Source organism: Haematobia irritans, chromosome 2, assembly GCF_050003625.1.
Source record: "Haematobia irritans isolate KBUSLIRL chromosome 2, ASM5000362v1, whole genome shotgun sequence".
Lineage (NCBI taxonomy): Eukaryota > Metazoa > Arthropoda > Insecta > Diptera > Muscidae > Haematobia > Haematobia irritans.
In genome coordinates, this window is record NC_134398.1 from 215,980,812 (window position 1) to 216,004,474 (window position 23,663).

At 23.3% G+C, this 23,663-nt stretch overlaps 10 non-coding genes across 10 annotated transcripts; 4 read left to right on the plus strand and 6 right to left on the minus strand.

Moving 5' to 3' along the window:
- Positions 1 to 2,872: 2,872 nt before the first annotated feature.
- TRNAV-AAC (transfer RNA valine (anticodon AAC)) lies at positions 2,873 to 2,945 on the minus strand. Its single transcript has one exon. It is a non-coding gene; the product is annotated as a tRNA-Val (tRNA).
- A 164-nt stretch (positions 2,946 to 3,109) lies between these two features.
- TRNAV-AAC (transfer RNA valine (anticodon AAC)) lies at positions 3,110 to 3,182 on the plus strand. The gene has a single exon. It is a non-coding gene; the product is annotated as a tRNA-Val (tRNA).
- A 5,091-nt stretch (positions 3,183 to 8,273) lies between these two features.
- On the minus strand, positions 8,274 to 8,346 carry TRNAV-AAC (transfer RNA valine (anticodon AAC)). The gene has a single exon. It is a non-coding gene; the product is annotated as a tRNA-Val (tRNA).
- Positions 8,347 to 8,725: 379 nt separating this feature from the next.
- TRNAV-AAC (transfer RNA valine (anticodon AAC)) lies at positions 8,726 to 8,798 on the plus strand. Its single transcript has one exon. It is a non-coding gene; the product is annotated as a tRNA-Val (tRNA).
- Positions 8,799 to 9,277: 479 nt separating this feature from the next.
- Positions 9,278 to 9,350, minus strand: TRNAV-AAC (transfer RNA valine (anticodon AAC)). The gene has a single exon. It is a non-coding gene; the product is annotated as a tRNA-Val (tRNA).
- Positions 9,351 to 14,549: 5,199 nt separating this feature from the next.
- TRNAV-AAC (transfer RNA valine (anticodon AAC)) lies at positions 14,550 to 14,622 on the plus strand. Its single transcript has one exon. It is a non-coding gene; the product is annotated as a tRNA-Val (tRNA).
- Positions 14,623 to 15,096: 474 nt separating this feature from the next.
- TRNAV-AAC (transfer RNA valine (anticodon AAC)) lies at positions 15,097 to 15,169 on the minus strand. The gene has a single exon. It is a non-coding gene; the product is annotated as a tRNA-Val (tRNA).
- A 521-nt stretch (positions 15,170 to 15,690) lies between these two features.
- Positions 15,691 to 15,763, minus strand: TRNAV-AAC (transfer RNA valine (anticodon AAC)). Its single transcript has one exon. It is a non-coding gene; the product is annotated as a tRNA-Val (tRNA).
- A 1,414-nt stretch (positions 15,764 to 17,177) lies between these two features.
- TRNAV-AAC (transfer RNA valine (anticodon AAC)) lies at positions 17,178 to 17,250 on the plus strand. The gene has a single exon. It is a non-coding gene; the product is annotated as a tRNA-Val (tRNA).
- Positions 17,251 to 17,567: 317 nt separating this feature from the next.
- Positions 17,568 to 17,640, minus strand: TRNAV-AAC (transfer RNA valine (anticodon AAC)). Its single transcript has one exon. It is a non-coding gene; the product is annotated as a tRNA-Val (tRNA).
- Positions 17,641 to 23,663: the final 6,023 nt, after the last annotated feature.

The following is a 23,663-nucleotide window of genomic DNA, read 5'->3' on the forward strand; positions in this document are numbered from 1 at the left end:
TTTTCTATAGAAAATATTGTCAACATTTTATTTTTATAGAAAATTTTGTCACAATTTTATTTCTATAGAAAATTTTGTCAAATTTTTTTTTCTACCGAAAATGTTGTCAACATGTTATTTCTATAGAAAATTTTGTCAAAATTTTACTTCTAAAGAAAAATTTGTCAAAATTTTATTTCTATAGAAAATTTTGTCAAAATTTTATTTCTAAAGAAAATTTTGTCACCATATTATTTCTATCGAAAATTTTGTCAAAATTTTATTTCTATAGAAAATTTTGTCAACATTTTATTACTATAGAAAAATTTTCAAAATTTTATTTCTATAGAAAATTTTGTCAAAATTTTGTTTCTATAGAAAATTTAATCAAAATTTAATTTCTAAAGAAAATTTGGTCAAAATTTTATTTCTATAGAAAATTTTGTCAAAATTTTATTTCTATAGAAAATTGTGTTTAAATTTTATTTCTATAGAAAATTTTGTCAAAATTTTTTGTCTATCGAAAATTTTGTTAAAATTTTATTTCTATAGAAAATTTTGTCAAAATTTTATTTCTATAGAAAATTTTGTTAAAATATTATTTTTATAGAAAATTTTGTCAACATTTCATTTCTCTGCAAAAAGTTTGTAAAAATTTTATTTCTATAGATAATTTTGTCAAAAATTTATATCTGTAGAAAATTTTGTCAAAAATTTATTTCTATAGAATATTTTGTTTTCAATAGAAAATTTAGTATACATTTATTTTTATACTTCTATAAAATTTTATTTCTATAGAAAAATTGTCAACATTTTATTCCTAACGAAAATTTTGTTTCTATAGAAAATTTTGTCAACACTTTAGTTTGTTTTTTTAGAAAATTTTGTCAAAATTTTATTTCTATAGAAAACTTTGCCAAAATTGCATTTCTTTAGAAAATTCTGTCCAAATTTTATTTCTATTGAAAAAAATTTTACTTCTAAAGAAAAATTTGTCAAGATTTGACTTCTATAGATAATTTTGTCAAATTTTAATTCTATAGAAAATTTTGTTGTCAAAATTTTATTTCTATAGCAAATTTTGCTTAATTTTATTTCTATAGGAAATGTTGTTAAAATTTTATTTCTCTAAAAAATATTGTCAAAATTTTATTTCTATAGAAAATTTTGTCAAAATTTAATTTCTAAAGAAAATTTGGTCAAAATTTAATTTCTATAGAAAATTTTGTCAAAATTTTATTTCTGCAGAAAATTTTGTCAAAATTGTATTTCAATAGAAAATTGTGTCAAAATTTTATTTCTACAGAAAATTTTGTCAAAATTTTATTTCCATAAGAAATGTTGTCAAAGTTTTATTCCCCTAAAAAATATTGTCAAAATTTTATTTCCATAAGAAATGTTGTCAAAGTTTTATTTCCCTAAAAAATATTGTCAAAATATTATTTCTATAGAAAATTTTGTCAAATTTTTATTTCCATAGACATTTTGTCAAAATTTTATTTCTAAAGAAAATTTGTTCAAAATTTAATTTCTATAGAAAATTTTGTCAAAATTTTATTGCTAAAGAAAAATTTGTCAAAATTTTATTTCTACAGAACATTTTTTCAAAATTTTATTTCTATAGAAAATTGTGTCAAAATTTTATTTCTATAGAAAATTTTGTCAACATTTTATTTCTATAGAAAATTTTGTTAAAATTTTATTCCTATGAAAATTTTGTCAAAATTTTATTTCTATAGAAAATATTGTCAATCGAAAATATTGTCAAAAATTTTTGTCTATCGAAAATTTTGTCATTATTTTATTTCTACAGAAAATTTTGTAAAAAATGTTATTTCTAGAAAATTTTTTCAAAATTTTATTTCAAAGCATCTAAGTTCAGTTCATCAAGCCAGATTGTTCTATTTGTAATTTCTTCAAGTCACTACATGTTTTTAATTTCAGTGTCAGTAATGGATTTCTTTTACTACACAGGTACAAACAGAAGGAAGCTTCAATAGAATTCAATGAACCCATAAATCTGCTTAAATTCAATAATCCATTACCCTAAGTAGAACTCCCTATTTGTTGAATTGTAGTGGCATTGATGCTATTGCTATTGTTGTTGTTGCTTTTATAATTAAAAACTCTTCATATTGGTAATCAAAAAAAGTTTTCGACTTTAAGTTTTAATGAAAATAACAAATAAAAAAATTTCTCGAAATGAAATAAGGGGAAGAAAGTAAAGTAATCAAAATTATTTTGTTTAATTTTAGAAAAACTTTAATAGAAAATAAATTTGTATTAATGCAACAACAAACTTCTTGCTGGATTCTAGAATCACTTAGAATGGCAATATGAGACCGAGTCAATGGTAGGAGATTTAAAATAAGCAGTTTTCCATTTGCAACTAAAGTAATTTGGTATTTAAATGTTTCCAACTCATACTGAACGAATGATAAAGTTTTGGAAATTTTGCTGCTAAATTTGCTCAACCTCACATCTCATTGTCTGCAAGGGAGCGGTTCAAAGGATACAGTGAAAAGCTTAAGTATTTAGTGGACTATTAATCTGTATTTCAAACAATTGATAGAGTATTATAGTTTCAGAAAAAAAAGTTATAGCAAATATTGATTTTGTAGAAATTTGATTTAAGTTGGAAATTGCTAGCAATTGGCTACGAAACATACGGGATGTAATTATTAAATATGGGCTGAGAGGGGTTTTTGTTTGATGTTGTAATTTATAGGAAATGTAAAATTCTCGCAAACAATTGTAATATATAGATATTATAGATATTAATAAAAAAATAATTTACAATTAATTATGTCCATAAAGCTCGAATAATAATTTCAGTGCACTATAAAATAAAAATCCTTACGAAATAATAAAACGCCAATAAAAAAAAACTATCTGTTTCCGCCCGGGATCGAACCGGGGGCCTTCCGCGTGTTAGGCGGATGTGATAACCACTACACCACGGAAACATATGTTTATCTATTGTTATTTAAATAAATGACACATATGGTATGCAATGTTGTCTACTTTAGATAAGACAAAAAATGAAGTTAATTTAAGGAAAAAACGCGATTTTGAATTTTAGAAGTATTATGAGATTACAAACCACAACCATTGTAGGATAAAAGTATCTGTTTCCGTGGTGTAGTGGTTATCACATCCGCCTAACACGCGGAAGGCCCCCGGTTCGATCCCGGGCGGAAACAGGAAATAACATTTTTCCAAATAGGCTTGAATCAAATGAGATAGGATGAAATTTGAAAAAAAAATGTGTGATCTTTGTTAAGTTAAGTGAATAGAGGACACACTTACCTACTCTTGCAAATAAAAGCTACATAGTAAAAAATTTGCATTAAGTTACGAAAGCCCAAAATGCAGATTACCTTATTACTACCTTATTTAGAACTAAAATCACTTAACAAATCAATCTCAAGTGTTCAGACTGGCAAAATAACGAGATTTCGTTGATTTCAGGATTTAACAGCTGTTTTTTGTTTACAAGTAGAAAAAGTAAACATTGCGACACTTTTCAGCTTACGATGAATATAATTATTTTAACATAAAATTATTTTTATAGAACATTTTGTTAAAAGTTTACTTCTATAGAGAATTTTGTCAAAATGTTATGTCTATAGAAAGGTTTCTCAAAAATTTATTTCTATAGAAAATTTTCTCAAATTTGTATTACTATAGAAAATTTTATAAAAAAAATTTATTTCTATAGAAAAATTTTGCAAAATCTTATTTCTATAGAAAATTTTGTCAAAAAGGAAGATTTTGAGAAGTGACGAAAAAGCTATACATTGTAGAGGTGTGCGCGTGACACGAAATTCTCGTGACACGTATGATTCACGCGTGAATCATGTCAGTCGTGAACAAAATCCAAAGCAACTTTCGTGAATGTGCGTGAATGGGACTAAAATAAATATGTCGTGCGTGATAAATAAAATCAGTTCGTGAATGTGCGTAAATAAAATTTCTGCAAAATCACGCTCACGAAAAAAATCAAGATTTAAGTCATACTCGTATTTTAACTGAAATTAATTTAGCTCTCGAACTATATTCTATTTTTGAATTTTGTTACCTTTACTGATTTCCGTTTGGAAAACGTCGTGAGTCTCGTGAATTTGCCGTGAATCACGTGAATTGTCGTGAATCGTGCGTGAGCGTGAGTCTTTAAGAGTAGCTCGTGCGTGAGCGTGCGTGAGTTCTGGTTTTCTTTTCGTGAATGTGCGTGAGTGGGATTGGCTACCACACGTATCGTGCGTGAGCGTGCGTGAAAAAATATTTTGCTTCGTGAATGTGCGTGAGTGTAAGTGAAATTTCAGTCACGCGCACACCTCTAATACATTGGACTTCATACTATGTTTAATTATAGTTTCACTGAAAATTTTTCAAAATTGTATTTCTAAACAAAATTTTGTCAAAAGTTTACTTCTATAGAGAATTTTGTCAAAATTATAATTCTAAACAAAATTTTGTGAAAATTTTATTTTTGTAGAAAATTTTGCCAAAATTTTATTTCTATAGAAAATTTTGCCAAAATGTTATGTCTACACAAGGTTTCTCAAAAATTTATTTCTATAGAGAATTTTGTCAAAATTTTATGTCTATAGAAAATTTTATAAAAATTTTTATTTCTATAGAAAAGTTTTGCAAAACCCTATTACTATAGAAAATTTTGTCAAAATTTTATTTTTATAGAAAGATTTGTGAAAATTTTATTTCTATTGAAAATTTTGTAAAAATTTTTGTTTCTATAGAAAATTTTGCCAAAATTTTATTTCTATAGAAAATTTTGCCAAAATTTTATGTCTATAGAAAGGTTTCTCAAAAATTAATTTCTATAGAAAATTTTCTCAAAATTTTATCTCTATAGAAAATTTTATACAAAATTTTATTTTTTTTTTTTTTTTTAAATTTAGCAAAATCTAATTTTATTGGAAAATTTTGCCAAAATTTTATTTCTATAGAAAATCTTGTCAAAATTGTATTTCTATAGAAAATTTTGTCAACAATTTTTTTCTATAGAAAATTTTGTCAAAAAGGAAGATTTTGAGAAGTGATGACTGAATGACTTCATACTATGTTTCATTATAGTTTCACTCAAAATTTTTCAAAATTTTATTTCTAAACAAAATTTTGTCAAAAGTTTATTTCATTAGAGAATTTTGTCAAAATTTTATTTCTAAACAAAATTTTGTCAAAATTTTATTTCTATAGAAAATGTTGTCAAAATTTTATTTTTATAGAAAATTTTGTCAAAAGTTTACTTCTATAGAGAATTTTGTCAAAATTTTATGTCTATAGAAAGGTTTCTCAAAAATTTATTTCTCAAAATGTTATTTCTATAGAAAATTTTATAAAAAATTTTATTTCTATGGAAAAGTTTTGCAAAATATTATTTCTATAGAAAATTTTGTCAAAATTTTACTTCTATAGAAAATCTTGTCAACATTTTATTGTTATAGAAAATTTTATCACAATTTTATTTATATAGAAAATTTTGTAAAAATTATATTTCTATAGAAAATTTTTGAAAATTTTAGTTCTATAGAAAATTTTGTGAAAATTTAATTTTTGTAGAAAATTTTGCCAAAATTTTATTTCTATAGAAAATTTTGCCAAATTTTCTCAAAAATTAATTTCTATAGAGAATTTTTTCAAAATTTTACTTCTATAGAAAATTTTATAAAAATTTTATTTCTATAGAAAATTTTATAAAAATTTTGTTTCTATAGAAAATTTTCACAAAATTTTATTTCTATAGAAAATTTTATAAAAAATTGTATTTCTATAGAAAATCTTGTCAAAATTGTATTTCTATAGAAAATCTTGTCTTCATTTTATTTCTATAGAACATTTTGTCAAAAAGGCAGATTTTGAGAAGTAATCAAAAAGCTATGCATTGGACTTCATACTATGTATCATTATAGTTTCACTCAAAGTTTTTCAAAATTTTATTTCTAAACAAAATTTTGTCAAAAGATTTGTATAGAGAATTTTGTCAAAATTTTATCTCTAAACAAAATTTTGTCAAAATTTTATTTCTATAGAAAATGTTGTCAAAATTTTATTTTTATAGTAAATTTTGTCAAAATTTATTTTTATAGAAACTTTTATCAAAAGTTTACTTCTATAGAGAATTTTGTCAAAATTTTATGTCTATAGAAAGGTTTCTCAAAAATATATTTCTATAGAAAATTTTCTCAAAATTTTATTTCTATAGAAAATTTTATAAAAAAATTTTATTTCTATAGAAAATTTTATAAAAAATTTTATTTCTATAGAAAAGTTTTGCAAAATCTTATTTCTATAGAAAATTGTGTCAAAATTTTATTTTTATAGAAAATCTTGTCAAAATTGTATTTCTATAGAAAATATTGTCAACATTTTATTTCTATAGAAAATTTTGTCAAAATTTTATTTCTATAGAAAATTTTGTGAAAATTTTATTTCTATAGAAAATTTTGTGAAAATTTTAGTTCTATAGAAAATTTTGTGAAAATTTTATTTCGATAGAAAATTTTGTCAAAATTTTTGTTTCTATAGAAAATTTTGTGAATATTTTATCAAAATTTTATTGATTTAAAAAATTTTGTCATCCTGTGTTTATTTATATAGAAATTTTTGTCAGCAGTTTATTTATATACAAATAATTTGTCAAAATGTTATTTCTATTTATGAAGTACCTCTTAGTTGGAAAGGAATATATTTTTCAACATCTACCAAAACATCAAGACTTCTACCGAACAGTAAAAAATCTACCATTGTTAATAGAATTCTACCAACTTTGGCAACCGTAATGTACACACGGTCACACATAGATGTACTACAATGAAAATTAGGGCAGGGTTGCAAAAAGCGTATTTTTAGTACTAAAACCGCAGTTACATCCCAGCAAAAAATACTTCAGCGCTTTTATGGTATACAATAAAGTAGGCAGTGCATCCACACTGCATGAATAGGTAGCAATAACGTAAACGAGTAATCAAACTAGTTTATGATCATTCGTTTACGTTATTGCAACCAATCCATGCAGTATAGATGCATGAAAGGTAGTGCTGTTTTCCTTCACGCCAACAATGCTATACTCAAGATACTCAAGATTCTGAGCAATATTTCTATTAAAATGAGCAATTATATCAGCGCTATGTAGAAGCTGCCCTAAATCGGGACATCGCCCACAAATATCAGCGATGATTCAGTGGTTTTGTAAGCAGTTGGTACTGCCTCTCTCCCTTACAATGCTGCTGAAATAGTGCTCCATTTTTTGCTTGGATATGACAGTATAGGGGATTTTGAAAGAGATTTTGATGAAATTCGCTACGAGCCAGCTGATATTTTCTTATTGAAAATCTACTGAAATCTATGAAGATTTCTACCAAAATCCTCTTTTACGAGGATTTTGTGTGTAGTGTGAACGTAGTATTAAGTTGTTCCGTTTGAGAAACTTCTTTCTATGAGTTTTGGAAAAATTTTTTTCGTTTTCTAATTTTCATAGAGTAATGTGATCTAAAAAATGGAAAAAAAATGTTTGTCAGAAATTCAGACTATGGCTGGTCTTGAACTTGCGATCTTATGTTTTCACGAAAATAAAAAGGAAGATTTTGAGAAGTGATGAAAAAGCTATGCATTGGACTTCATACTATGTTTCATTATAGTTTCACTCCCTATCGCTACGAAAATGTCAAATTATAAAAAGAAGATAGAAAAAAAACGTCATGTACTAGACGAAACTCGATTGAACTCAGCACCGTTCCCAATTATTTGGCTTTTGATTTTTCAAATTAACATCCAAGGTATAACTTCCGAAGCAATATAAATGTTGTAATGGGAAAAAAGGAATGCATACACAGAAAAAAATTTCACGAACATTTTTCCAAATAAAATTTTAATAGATTTTTAAAAAATATTCAATTGAAAATGTAATTGATTCAACAAATTTTTTAATTGAAACAAAAATCAATCACAAAAATTAATAGTATCAATTAATTTTTTAATTGGATCAATTAATTTTTTAATTGGATCAATTAATTTTCCAATTGGATCAATTAATTTTTTAATTGGATCAATTAATTTTTTAATTGGATCACTTCATTTTTTAATTGACCTTCAATTAATTTTTTAATGTGATTGAAGATATTTCAATTAAAAAATTAATTGGATCAGTTCATTTCGTGATTGAATCAGAAAAAAAATTTTTGCGTGTGCGTTCTATGACAACGTATATGTTAAAAAGTCATATTTCAAAAAAAAATCCGTCTCATTATTAAATAAAAGCACAACAAATCATCTGTTTCCGCCCGGGATCGAACCGGGGGCCTTCCGCGTGTTAGGCGGATGTGATAACCACTACACCACGGAAACATATGTGTTATGCTTAGGATTTAGATATTTAGATTTACATTTAGGTACACAGACAAAATATCACTAAAATTTCTCAAATTAAAACTTTAAATTAAATTAATAATATTCAATTAAAAATTTATTTGATTCAACTAAATAAATAATTACAACTAAAATCAGTAAAAAAAATGTATAAATAATGTTTTAAATTAATCAATTGACGTTTATCATTGATATTCACATTTTTGTGAATGCAGAAATTTCAATTAAAAATTAGTTGGTATCATGATTGAAGCTATAAGATATTTTTTTCAGTGTATACTGAGAATAACAAACCCCATTTTATAAAAGCTTTTTTATAATGTGCTATATAAAAACATTTGTAAGTTAAAAAGTATCTGTTTCCGTGGTGTAGTGGTTATCACATCCGCCTAACACGCGGAAGGCCCCCGGTTCGATCCCGGGCGGAAACAGGAAATAACGTTTTTCAAAATACATTTGAATCAAGAGTGAAAGGACGAAAACGGTAATATAGAGCAAAACCGAATGGAAAAGGCTACAAACAGAAAATGCAATATGTTTGGAAATATCCAGATTTTTCCAACGTATTCTCTCCCATTGCTCAAATCGAATAAAAGGTCGTTTAACATCCCCCCCACGTATCTCACCAAGAATTGAAGTGATAAATATATTAAAAATACCACAATACAATATATTGGCTATAACCCCATATGATAATGAAATAATATCTATCGGCAGTAATTTGTTACTGTATTTAGAATAATTTGTATTAAGAATAAATTAAATTGAATTCCGATACCGATGTCAATATTTATAAGGCAACTAACACTTTAAATAGTAACACTTTAAATAATTTTACAATGCCATAAATATATAAAGAAATTTTATGATAAAAATCAATATAAAAAAATAAGCAATTCTAAAAATTATCTGTTTCCGCCCGGGATCGAACCGGGGGCCTTCCGCGTGTTAGGCGGATGTGATAACCACTACACCACGGAAACATATGTTTTTTGATTGTGATTTAAGGTAACGGTACAATCGATATACAATGTTGTCTACTTTAAATAAGTGAAAGTCAATTTTGAGAAAAAATGTCGATTTTATAGAATATTTTAAATCTGTTTTTTTTTTTAAGGATAAAAGTAAATATACATATATGGAATAAATTATTGTGAGATGATTATGTTTCAGAATGTATTTAAAAAAAAACATGAAAAAATTAAGAAATTTTTTATTTATCAAAACATTACAAAATTTTTTTAATTCACATCGAAAACACTAAAGTCGGATCCCACATTAAGAAGTAATGCATATTCACTGCAACGGCTGTTGAAATGGCGGACATCCGGTCTATTGCAAGCCCATGTAAAATTTATCTGTTTCTGCGCCAATTTTTCACCACTTCCAGAACATGTTCACTACTTTTTTGGATAAGCTTTTTTTTGCAAGGTTTCGTTTTTTCTAATTCTCCTATTTATATATTCTTTTGTATTGTAAATTTCTTGAATTTTGTATTGAATTTATCACCATCTTCTCTCCCAGTTTCATTCCTGAAAAAAAAATCCCATAACATATTACTTTAACATCGCTTTGGAATACATACATTCAACTTAACTTTTGATTGAAATATCAAAGACCTACAATTTCCTATGTCTAGGAAACAACATTGTATGATGTTCGATCATCAAAATGGAAAGACGTCTGTCTAGCCAGGCTATATGGGTGATATGGACAATTTTCCCATTCAATTAAATTGATTCAATTTTGTTTGGTCCAACTGACCCTCGCTTACCCATTATGCAGTGGCCAGAAACAACACAATGACTGTCTAATGACGTCTAAGCATTAATGCAGCCCACCTCCCTTGACATGCAGTCCATTGGACTAGCCTATGGACGATGATAATGTTTTTGTTTATTTAGCATCCATTGTCCAATTTTAATAGCATAACGAATCATATTTGATTTGATTTTTGCATACAATTTACAATAGATTTTTTTTAATTTGTATGCACATTAGAGAAATTTTCAATAAGTGAGAAAATACAACCATGACAAATTAACGATAGCCAAATCAGAAAAATATGAGACGAACATATTTTTGTCAAAATTTTATATCTATATTATTTGTATAGAAAATTTAGTTAAAATTTTATTTCTATAGAAAATTTGGTCAATATTTTATTTCTATAGAAATTTTTATCAAAAGTTTATTTCTATAGAAAATTTTATAAAAATTTTATTTCTATAGAAAATTTTATCAAAATTTTATTTCTATAGAAAATTTTATCAAAATTTTATTTCTATAGAAAATTTTGTGCAAATTTTATTCCTACAGAAAAATTTTGTAAATTTTTTTTTCTATAGAAAATTTTGTCAAAATTTTATTTCTATAGAAAATTTTGTGCAAATTTTAATTCTATAGAAAATTTTGTCAACATTTTATTTCTATAGAAAATTTTGTCAAAATTTTATTTCCATAGAAAATTTTATCAAAATTTTATTTATACAGAAAATTTTTTCAAAATTTTATTTCTACAGAAAATTTTGTCAAAATTTTATTTCTATAGAAAATTTTGTCAAAATTTTATTTCTATAGAAAATTTTGTCTAAATTTAATTCTATAGAAAATTTCGTCAAAATTTTATATTTATAGAATATTTCGTCAAAATTTTTTTTATAGAGAATTTGGTCAAATTTTTATTTCAATAGAATATTATTTCTATACAAAATTTTGTCACAATTTTATTTCTATAGAAAGCTTTGCCAAAATTTTATTTCTATACAAATTTTTATCAAAATGTTATTTCTATAGAAAATTTTGTCAAAATTTTGTTTCTATAGAAAATTTTGTCAAAAAATTTTTTATATAGAACTTGGTAAAAGTTTTATATCAATAGAATATTATTTCTATAGAAAATGTTGTCACAATTTTATTTCTATAGAAAGTTTTGCCAAAATTTTATTTCTATACAAATTTGTATCAAAATTCTATTTCTATAGAAAATTTTGTCAAAATTTTATTTCTATCGAAAATTTGGCAAAATTTTATATGTATAGAATATTTTCTCAAAATTTTATTTGTATAGAGAATTTGGTCAAAATTTTATTTCGATAGAATATTTTATCAAAATTTTATTTCTATAGAAAATTTTGTGCAAATTTTATTCCTATAAAAATTTTTGCCAAAATTTTATTTCAATACAAAATTTTGTCAAAATTTTATTTCTATAGAAAATTTTGTCAAAATTTTATATCTATAGAAAATTTAGTCAAAATTTTATTTCTATAGAAAATTTTGTCAAAATTTTATTTCAATAGAAAAAATTTGTCAAAATTTTATTTCTATGGAAAATTTTGTCAAAATTTTATTTGTATAGAAAATTTTGTCAAAATTTTATTTGTATAGAAAATTTTGTCAAAATTTTATTTGTATAGAAAATTTTGTCAAAATTTTATTTCTATAGAAAATTTTGTCAAAATTTTATTTCTATAGAAAATTTTGTCAAAATTTTATTTCTATAGAAAATTTTGTCAAAATTTTATTTCTATAGAAAATTTTGTACAAAATTTATTTCTATAGAAAGTTTTGTCAAAATTTTGTTTCTATAGAAAATTTTGTCAAAATGGTAAAAGTTTTATTTCAATAGAATATTATTTCTATAGAACATTTTGTCACAATTTTATTTCTATAGAAAGTTTTGCCAAAATTTTATTCCTATACAAATTTGTATCAAAATTTTATTTCTATAGAAAATTTTGTCAAAATTTTATTTCTACAGAAAATCTTGTCAAAGTTTTATTTCCATAGAAAAATTTTGTCAAAATTTTATTTCTATAGAAAATTTTGTCAAAATTTTATTTCTATAGAAAAATTTGTCAAAATTTTATTTCCGTAGAAAAATTTTGTGAACATTTTATTTCCATAGAAAAATTTTGTCAAAATTTTATTTGTATAGAAAATTTTGTCAAAATTTTATTTCTATAGAAAATTTGGCAAAATTTTATATCTATAGAATATTTTCTCAAAATTTTATTTGTATAGAGAATTTGGTCAAAATTTTATTTCCATAGAATATTATGTCAAAATTATATTTCTATAGAAAATGTTGTCACAATATAACTTTTATAAAAATGTAGTCAAAATTTTATTTCTATAGAGAATTTGGTCAACATTTTATTTCTATAGAAAATTTTGTCAGAATATTACTTTTATAAAAAATTTTGTCAAAATTTTATTTCTATAGAAAATTTTGTCAAAATTTTATTTCTATAGAAAATTTTGTGAAAATTTTATTTCTACAGAAAATTTTGTCAAAATTTTATTTCTATAGAAAATTTTGTCAAAATTTTATTTCTATAGATAATTTTGTCAAAATTTTATATCTATAGAATATTTTGTCAAAATTTTATTTGTATAGAGAATTTGGTCAACATTTTGTTTCAATAGAATATTATTTCTATAAAAAATTTTGTAAAAATTTTATTTCTATTGAACGATTTGTCAAAAATTTACTTCCATAGAAAAATTTTGCCACAATTTTATTTCTAAAGAAAATTTTGTCAAAATATTATTTCTATAGAAAAAGTTGTCAAAATTGTATTTCTATAGAAAATTTTGTCAAAATTTAATTCTATAGAAAATTTTGTCAAAATTTTATATGTTTAGAGAATTTGGTCAACATTTTATTTCAATAGAATATTATTTCTATAAAAAATTTTGTAAAAATGTTATTTCTATAGAAAATTTTGTCAAAATTTTACTTCCATAGAAAAATTTTGTTAAAATTTTATTTCTATAGAAAATTTTGTCAAAATATTATTTTTATAGAAAATTTTGTGAAAATTGTATTTCTATAGAAAATTTTGTAAAAATTTTATATCTATAGAATATTTTGTCAACATTTTATTTGTATAGAGACTTTGGTCAAAATTTTATTTCTATAGAATATTATGTCAAAATTCTATTTCTGTAGAAAATTTTGTCACAATATTACTTTTATAGAAAATTTTGCCAAAATTTTATTTTAATGGAAAATTTTTTCAAAATTTTGTTTCTATGGAAAATTTTGTTTCTATGGAAAATTTTGTTTCTATGGAAAATTTTTTCAAAATTTTATCTCTATAAAAATGTTGTCAAAAGTTTATTTCTATAACAATTTTGTCAAAATTTTATTTCTATAGAAAATTTTGTCAAAAATTTATTTCTATAGAAACCTTTGTCAAAATTTTATTTCCATAGAAAATTTTGTCAAAATTTTATTTATATAGAAAATGTTGTCAAAATTTTATTTCTTTAGACAATTTTATCAAAATTAAATTCTATAGAAAATTTTGTCAAAATTTTATATCCATAGAATATTTTGTCAAAATTTTATTTCAATAGAATAATATTTATATATAAAATTTTATAGAAAATTTTGTCAAAATTTTATTTCTATAGAAAATTTTGTCAAAATTTTATTTCTAAAGAAAATTTTGTCAAAATTTTATTTCTATAGGAAATTTTGTCAAAATTTTATTTCTATAGAAAATTTTATCAAAATTTTATAACCATAGAAAAATATTGTCGAAATTTTATTTCTATAGAAAATGTTGTCAAGATTTTATTTCTATAGGATTTTTTTTTTTATTTTTCATTCTGAAGAATTGTTTACAATTATTTCATTTTCTGCCAGAAAATCAAACAAATCTAATTCAAGATTACGTTTCTATAACATGTACACAGATGTAAATTTCATGGTAAAATTGGTTGTACAATTAATCTTATTGCGGTGCGGATTCCTTTAAAATAATTTTTGGTGGATAATAATTAAAAAGACGTCGAATAGAAAAATTTGCTTTGACTTAGTCGTGAAGCGGATGACAAAAATTTAAAAAAATGAGCCTGCTTCATTGTCTGCACGACGTCTGATATCAACGTCTGATGTTCACCAAATTGCATCACTCCAATCTAACAACCCTCAACATTATGTTATAGATTTAATATGAAACACACTTTTATTGTTTAATTTGAAGTTCATTATTGTCAAATAAATGAATGGAACTTACTGTTTATATTTTGCTTTTAAACCTGTCTGTCGGTCATACGACATTGTCTTTTTTATATCGGTTAATTGTCGCGAAAGTCACTTGATAGAAGTGGATGTCAATGTTTTATTGACCACTAAAATTGGATTTGAGCAATATCCAAAAATAACTGTTTCCGTGGTGTAGTGGTTATCACATCCGCCTAACACGCGGAAGGCCCCCGGTTCAATCCCGGGCGGAAACATTGTAGAAATATTTTTGTTTTGCTTGAAAATTCGTAGTACTAATATCTAAGATTAGAATATCTAGATATTTTTTGCACGACTGACTAATGAAGGGAGAATTAAGCCATCGCATCGCGTCTGTCATTTCAACCGCCCCCGACTATTTTTGGCCAATGAATAATGAATAATTTTAATAAAAATTATATATATTTTAATCAGTAAATTTTCTTACACTTATTTAATTTTTAATGGACAATTGAACGAAGCCTAAAATACAAAACTGGATCGGCTTCCTTTCTGGCTATGGTTAGGTTAACGTGGCAGCCCGATTATGTTTCAAGCTCACTTAGACTATTCAGTCCATTGTCTGGCTATGAAGTTTCGAAGTCCTGGAAAAGGGAGGGGCTCCTCTCGCCTAGACATAGAAGGTTTGAAGTACTCCATTGCGTTTAATTATTCTTCAATTTTTGAACTGTGTACCACAAAAACATATCTGTTTCCGCCCGGGATCGAACCGGGGGCCTTCCGCGTGTTAGGCGGATGTGATAACCACTACACCACGGAAACATATATCATTCGAATTGAATAACAGTTATAAATAAATATCTTTTAAAAACAACTAAAACCCGGACTAATAATCCAAAGTGTAAATATGTACAATAGAGTTCGTGTATACCGACCACGGTTGTATAAAACATAAATTGCGAGGATAACCTCCTTTTAGTTTATTTGTTTGTAAAACAAAAGCTGCGATTATCGGAGGTCGTTAGAAATGAATGCTGCTATAAATACGCAGTTATAAAAATTATAACCTCGATTACTGTATCTGAGATGCATTTAAGGAAACACTCATGGATGCTCTTAATGTTGTACTACATCGCTTACCTTTCCATAACACGGGCCAACAGCCTACCGCTCCAGAGCAGAATGACTATGCCATTAATGGTAGTAATAGGGTCTCTAGTTGTGTATTTGAGGGGCCACTAACTATGAGGGGTATACCCTCCTCCTTTAATCGTGTAAGAAACTCTCCATTGGCTTTTCTTTATTTTGTTTACAAATTGGAATATCTACAATAAAAATATACTTGTTTCCGCCCGGGATCGAACCGGGGGCCTTCCGCGTGTTAGGCGGATGTGATAACCACTACACCACGGAAACACATATTGTTGTGAATGGTAAAAAATATAATTAAAATAATTTGTTTCTTCTACTCTGAAGTGTATAACCACAACCATGGCGATTTTCGGCCGGCGAATTACGAGTATTTGTTATATAAGATTTAATGTATTTTTAGTAGTCAGCTGATTGTCATATATCTCAACAGCAGAGAATGAAGCCGACCAAAATTTCCGTCGGCGGATTGACAGAAAAATTGGTCAGCTATAAAAAAAAAAACAAATTAAAGGATTACGAATTACAGTGAGATTAATTGTACTACCAATCTTACAAAAAATTTTTAGATTTTATTCATCTCTACGGCAGAGAACGAAGTTGCCGAGTTGCGCCGCTGATTTTAACCAGCGTCGATTGAAATGAGTCGATATGTCGACTCAATTTAGCCGCCAATTCATCAAAAAAATTTATTCAAAACAGAAAAATATTTTTTTTCTGCCAAATTTTGTACATTCTCTCCACAATTATTCACTATCAAGATTCTATAGTAATTTCGCAAATATCTTGTTCAAAAAATATGAATGATATGTACATTTAATTGTAAGATTGGTAGTATAACTAATATCATAACAATTCCAATAACCTCAATTTTATTTTATAAAGGATAAATGTCCGCTGCCGAATATACAAATTTATATGGGATTTGCCGTCAAAGTGCCGCCAGCGAAGGCAAAATTTAGTATTAGTGCCGCCGACAAAAATGTTTAGTATTTAGTATTAGTGCCGCCGACAAAAATGTTTCGGCTTCATTCTCTACTCTACGGTTCATGATTACTGACAAATTTTTATTTTATTTATTTATTGATAATTAATATAAGCTTGTGTACAATAGAGTGCTAGAATTTTTATAAAGTTAAATAAATTAGTCCTAGCGACTTTACAAAGTGAATATTTACAAAAGAGTTTAATCTATATTTTATAAACGAATCAATGATCAAAAGAAAAATCTCAAAACAAAAGCCTTATAAACTGAAACGCTTTTTGGGAGAAAAAAAATAATTATAAATAATTTTTCAAACTTAAATAAATTGATAATAATACATCACATTTAATAGTATTATCATCAATAGTTGCCTTTGAATTTTAGTCTGAACTTTTATAAGGAGTTTTTTTAGATTTTTCTTTCAATCATGTGCTATTTTTAATAAAAAAAAAACACCCGTGAAAATTATTAATAAATAAATTTCGCATAATTCAAATATATTTTGGTAATGATTTTTAATTTTTATAAAAAAGTTCATACCTTTACCTCATATTGTTTAAACATAAAAAAATCACAATTTTTAAAAATTTACCAAAATTCACAATTTTTAAAAATTTGCCGACATCGAAATAATTTGTCATGTTTTTTTTAATTCACAGAAATCGAAATAGTTTATATGACAGCCGCTATTTATGTGTTTCCGTGGTGTAGTGGTTATCACATCCGCCTAACACGCGGAAGGCCCCCGGTTCGATCCCGGGCGGAAACAGATAACTTTTTTTTGTGGTTCCAAGCATTTTTCTTGAATTGGTGAATATCAAAATTGTTCCTAATATTTTGTTTTTCATAAAGATAAAAGAAGCCCTTCTTTAATTTTTTTCTGAAGGTATAATTGTGAATATTCTCTATATAGGTATGTGTATTAAATATTGAAAACAAAAAACTGTCCATCAAATTTCTTTGATAAAATCACTTAAGGAAATTTTTTTTTCATGTGTAGTTATTAAAATATTCTCATTATAATAATTTTTTTTATATAAAAAATAAATAATAATAAAAAAAATAATTAAATAAAAAAAGTTCTCATGTTTCCGCCCGGGATCGAACCGGGGGCCTTCCGCGTGTTAGGCGGATGTGATAACCACTACACCACGGAAACACATATTGATATGTTGGCTACTTTACAGTTTTCATCATTATCGACAATATACAGACACACACACTAAACATTCTGTTATCTTAACGTCGATAATGCTGATCCCGCTTTGCTTGTGGGCAAACTAACAAAATATACGACACACAAAGCAATCAAGTGGATTAAATTTAATGCCAGCACATGCTTTAAATTCTTGCTCTATTTTTATATGGAATACATACTATGAGTATAAGTATGTGCGTAATTGTATTGTGTTGACTTGATATTTTGTTTGTGTGTTTTCATTTATAAAAATCCACATTCACATAGCGTTTATTTAAAGGTGCAACAACAAACAATAATAGTCATCATTATTTATGGCATTTTTAATGATATAGATATTTCAGTCACAGTCAACTCTTCTTGGACATACTTAGCATTGATATTCATGATTTTCAATTCTAATAATGCAATAACAAATAACTTGTCCATACCACTAGAAGCCAGGTGAAAAACAAAAATGTATAATGAATTTATTTTTTTAATATTATTTCTATAGGAAATTTTGTAAAAATTTTAATTCTATAGCAAATTTTGTTACATTTTTTTTCTATAGAAAATTTTGTCAAAATTTTATTGGTACAAAAAGTTTGTCAAAATTTTATTTCCGTAGAAAATTATGTCAACATTTTATTTCTATAGATAATTTTGCCAACATTTTATTATTATTAATTCTATAGAAAATTTTGCCAAAATTTTATTTCTATAGAATGTTTTGTCAAAATTGTATTTCTATGACAATTTTGTCCAAATCTTATTTTTATAAGAAATTTTGTCAAAATTTTATTTCTATAGAAATTTTTGTCAAAATTTTATTTCTATAGAAAATTTTGTCAACATTTTATTTCTACAGAAAATTTTGTGAACATTTCATTTCTACAGAAAACTTTGTCAAAATTTTATTTCTATAGAAAATTTTGTCAAAATTTTATTTTTATAGAATATTTTGTACAAATTTTATTTCTATAGAAAATTTTGTCACAATTTTATTTCTATAGAAAATTTTGTAAAAATTCTATTTCTGTAGGAAATTTTGTCAAAATTTTATTTCTATAGAAAATTTTGTCACAATTTTATTTCTATAGAAAATTTTGTCAAAATTTTATTTTATAGAAAAATTTGTCAAAATTTTATTTCTATAGACAATTTTGTCAAAATTTTATTTCTATAGAAAATTTTGTCAAAATTTCTTATTTTTATAAGAAATTTTGTCAAAATTTTATTTCTATAGAAAATTTTGTCAAAATTTCTTATTTTTATAAGAAATTTTTGCCAAAATTTTATTTCTATCGAAAAGTTTGTAAAAATTCTATTTCTATAGGAAATTTTGTCAAAATTTTATTTCTATAGAATATTTTGTAATAATTTTATTTCTATAGAAAATTTTGTCACAATTTTATTTCTATAGAAAATTTTATAAAAATTCTATTTCTATAGGAAATTTTGTCAAAATTTTATTTCTATAGAAAATTTTGTCAAAATTTTATTTCTATAGAAAAATTTGTCAAAATTTTATTTCTATAGACAATTTTGTCAAAATTTTATTTCTATAGAAAATTTTGTCAAAATTTCATTTCTATAGAAAATTTTGTCAAAATTTTATTTTTATAGAATATTTTGTACAAATTTTATTTCTATAGAAAATTTTGTCACAATTTTATTTCTATAGAAAATTTTGTAAAAATTCTATTTCTATAGAAAATTTTGAACAAATTTTATTTCTATAGAAAATTTTGTCACAATTTCATTTCTATAGCAAATTTTGTAAAAATTATATTTCTATAGGAAATTTTGTCAAAATTATATTTCTATAGAAAATTTTATCAAAATTGTATTTCCATAGAAAAATTTGTCAAAATTTTATTTCTATAGAAAATTTTGTCAAAATTTTATTTCTATAGAAATTTTTGCCAAAATTTCATTTCTATAGAAAATTTTGTCAAAATTTTATTTTTATATAATATTTTGTACAAATTTTATTCCTATAGAAAATTTTGTCACAATTTTATTTTTATAGAACATTTTGTAAAAATTCTATTTCTATAGAATATTTTGTCCAAATTGTATTTCTATAGAAAATTTTGTCACAATTTTATTTCTATAGAAAATTTTGTAAAAATTCTATTTCTATAGGAAATTTTGTCAAAATTTTATTTCTATAGAAAATTTTGTCAAAATTTTATTTTATAGAAAAATTTGTCAAAATTTTATTTCTATAGACAATTTTGTCAAAATTATATTTCTATAGAAAATTTTGTCAAAATTTCTTATTTTTATTAGAAATTTTGTCAAAATTTTATTTCTATAGAAAATTTTGTCAAAATTTCTTATTTTTATAAGAAATTTTTGCCAAAATTTTATTTCTATCGAAAAGTTTGTCAAAATTTTATTTCTATAGAAAATTTTGTTTTTATAGAATATTTTGTACAAATTTTATTTCTATAGAAAATTTTGTCACAATTTTATTTCTATAGCAAATTTTGTAAAAATTCTATTTCTATAGGAAATTTTGTCAAAATTTTATTTCTATAGAATATTTTGTAATAATTTTATTTCTATAGAAAATTTTGTCACAATTTTATTTCTATAGAAAATTTTATAAAAATTCTGTTTCTATAGGAAATTTTGTCAAAATTTTATTTCTATAGAAAATTTTGTCAAAATTTTATTTCTATAGAAAAATTTGTCAAAATTTTATTTCTATAGACAATTTTGTCAAAATTTTATTTCTATAGAAAATATTGTCAAAATTTAATTTCTATAGAAAATTTTGTCAAAATTTTATTTTTATAGAATATTTTGTACAAATTTTATTTCTATAGAAAATTTTGTCACAATTTCATTTCTATAGCAAATTTTGTAAAAATTATATTTCTATAGGAAATTTTGTCAAAATTATATTTCTATAGAAAATTTTATCAAAATTGTATTTCCATAGAAAAATTTGTCAAAATTTTATTTCTATAGAAAATTTTGTCAAAATTTTATTTCTATAGAAATTTTTGCCAAAATTTCATTTCTATAGAAAATTTTGTCAAAATTTTATTTTTATATAATATTTTGTACAAATTTTATTCCTATAGAAAATTTTGTCACAATTTTATTTTTATAGAAAATTTTGTAAAAATTCTATTTCTATAGAATATTTTGTCCAAATTGTATTTCTATAGAAAATTTTGTCACAATTTTATTTCTATAGAAAATTTTGTAAAAATTCTATTTCTATAGGAAATTTTGTCAAAATTTTATTTCTATAGAAAATTTTGTCAACATTTTATTTCCATAGAAAAATTAGTCAAAATTTTATTTCTATAGAAAATTTTGTCAAAACTTTACTTCTGAAGAAAATTGTATCAATAAAAATATTTTATTTTTATAGAAAAATTTTCAATATCTTATTACTATAGAAAATTTTGTCAAAATTGTATTTCTATAGAAAATTTTTAAAAATTTTATTTCTATAGAAAATTTTGTCAAAATTTTATGTCAATAGAAAATTTTGTCAAAATTTTATTTCTGTAGAAAATTTTTTCAAAATTTTATTTCTATAGAATATTTTGTCAACATTTTATTACTGTAGAAAATTTTTAAAAATTTTATTTATATAGAAAATTTTTAAAAATTTTATTTCTATAAAAAATTTTGTAAAAATTTTATTTCTGTAGAAAATTTTGTCAAAATTTTATTTCTATAGAAAATTTTGTCGAAATTTTATTTCTATAGAAAATGTTGTCAAAATTTTATTTTTATAGGAAATTTTGTCGAAATTTTATTTTAGAAAATTTTGCCAAAATTTTATTTTTATAGGAAATTTTGTCGAAATTTTAGTTCTACAGAAAATTTTGTCAAAATTTTATTTTCATAGGAAATTTTGTCGAAATTTTATTTCTATAGAAAATTTTGCAAAAATTTTATTTCTGTAGAAAAATTTGCCAAAATTTTATTTCTGTAGAAAATTTTGCCAAAATTTTATTTTTATAGAAAATTTTGCCAACATTTTATTTCTGTATAAATTTTTACCAATATTTAATTTCTTTAGAATTTTCTATATAATAATTCTATTTCTATAGAATATTTTGTCAAAATTTTATTTCCATAGAAAATTTTGTCAACATTTTATTTCCACAGAAAATTAAGTCAAAATTTTATTTCTATAGAAAATTTTGTCAAAATTTTATTTCTATAGAAAATTTTGTCAAAATTTTATTTCTGTAGAAAATTTTGTCAAAATTTTATTTTTATAGAAAATTTTGTCAAAAGTTTATTTCTATAGAAAATTTTGTCAAAATTTTATTTCTATAGAAAATTTTGCCAAAATTTTATTTCTGTAGAAAATTTTGTCAAATTTTTATTTCTATAGACAATTGTGTCAAAATTTTATTTCTATAGAAAATTTTGTCAACGTTTTATTTCTATAGAAAATTTTGTCAAAATTTTATTTCTACAGAAAATTGTGTCAAAGTTTTATTTCTATAGAAAATTTTGTCAAAGTTTTATTTCTATAGAAAATTTTGTCAAAGTTTTATTTCTGTAGAAAATTTTTCCAACATTTTATTTCTATAGGCACTTTTGGCAAAATTTTATTTCTATAGGGAATTTTGTCAAAATGTTATTTCTATAGAATATTTTGTCAGAATTTTATTACTTTAGAAAATTTTGTCAAAATTTTATTTCTATAGAAAATTTTGTCGAAGTTTTTTTTCTATAGAAAATTTTGTCAAAATTTTAGTTATGTAGAAAATGTTGTCAAAATTTTATTTCTATGAATATTTTGTCCAAATCTTATTTTATATATTTTGTCAACATTTTATTACTTTAGAAAATTTAGTCAAAATTCTATTTCTGTAGAAAATTTTGTCAAAATTTTATTTCTATAGATAATTTTGTCAAAATTTTATTTCTATAGAAAATTTTGTCAAAATTTTATTTCTATAGGAAATTTTGCCAAAATTTTATTTTTATGAATATTTTGTCCAAATCTTATTTTTATAGGAAATTTTGTCAAAATTTATTTTTTTAGAAAATTTTGTCAACGTTTAATTTCTATAGAAAATTTTATGAAAATTTAGTTTCTATAGGAAATTTTGTCAAAATTTTGTTTCAGTAGAAAATTTTGTCAAAATTCTATTTCTATAGAAAATTTTTTTAATTTTTTTTTTCTATATAAGGTTTTGTCAATATTTTATTTCTATAGACGATTTTATCAAAATTTTATTTCTATAGGAAATTTTGTCAATTTTTTTTTTCAATAGAAAATGGTGTCAAGATTTTATTTGTATACAAAATGTTGTCAAAACTTCATTTCTATAGAAATTAATATCTTCAGATGTTAATCTGGCTTAAATGCTTATATTTATGAAATATTTGTTTATATTCCTCTCTTTACACCTTTTTGCTTATCAGTTGAAGAAGCATACAAACTAAAGAGATGTAATATTTGACCATAGGAATTACTCACACACCGCGCTCATTATCACAACCGAATCACACGTGAGAATACCACAAATTATTATAAAATATGTGAGTGTCATAAATTGTAAATGAAAATTTTGTTGGAAAAATTGTTTTCGCTCATTTACAGGACAACGATTTTTGCACAGTGCTTTGGATTGCAAAAACATAACATTTTAATCGTATTTGTTGCAGGGAATTAAGTCGAGTCGCCCCGCCCACTAGTTTAGGACCTCATAATTTTGTTAACTAATTTTGTGTTTTTAGTTTGAATAAAGCAATGATTGTATCAATTAATTTTTTAATTAAATACGTAACTTTTTTCAATCACTTTCTTAATTAACTTTGTGTTTTTATTTTGATTAAAAAATTGATGGTATGAATTATTTGTTTTTTTATCAAAAATTTAAAAAAAAAACCATCGTTTTATTAACTGATTTAATCTTTTGAGTTTGATGAAAAAGTTAATTTTATGAATATAGTATGAATTATTTGTTTTTTTTTTTTATCAAAATTTAAAAAAAAAATCCATCGTT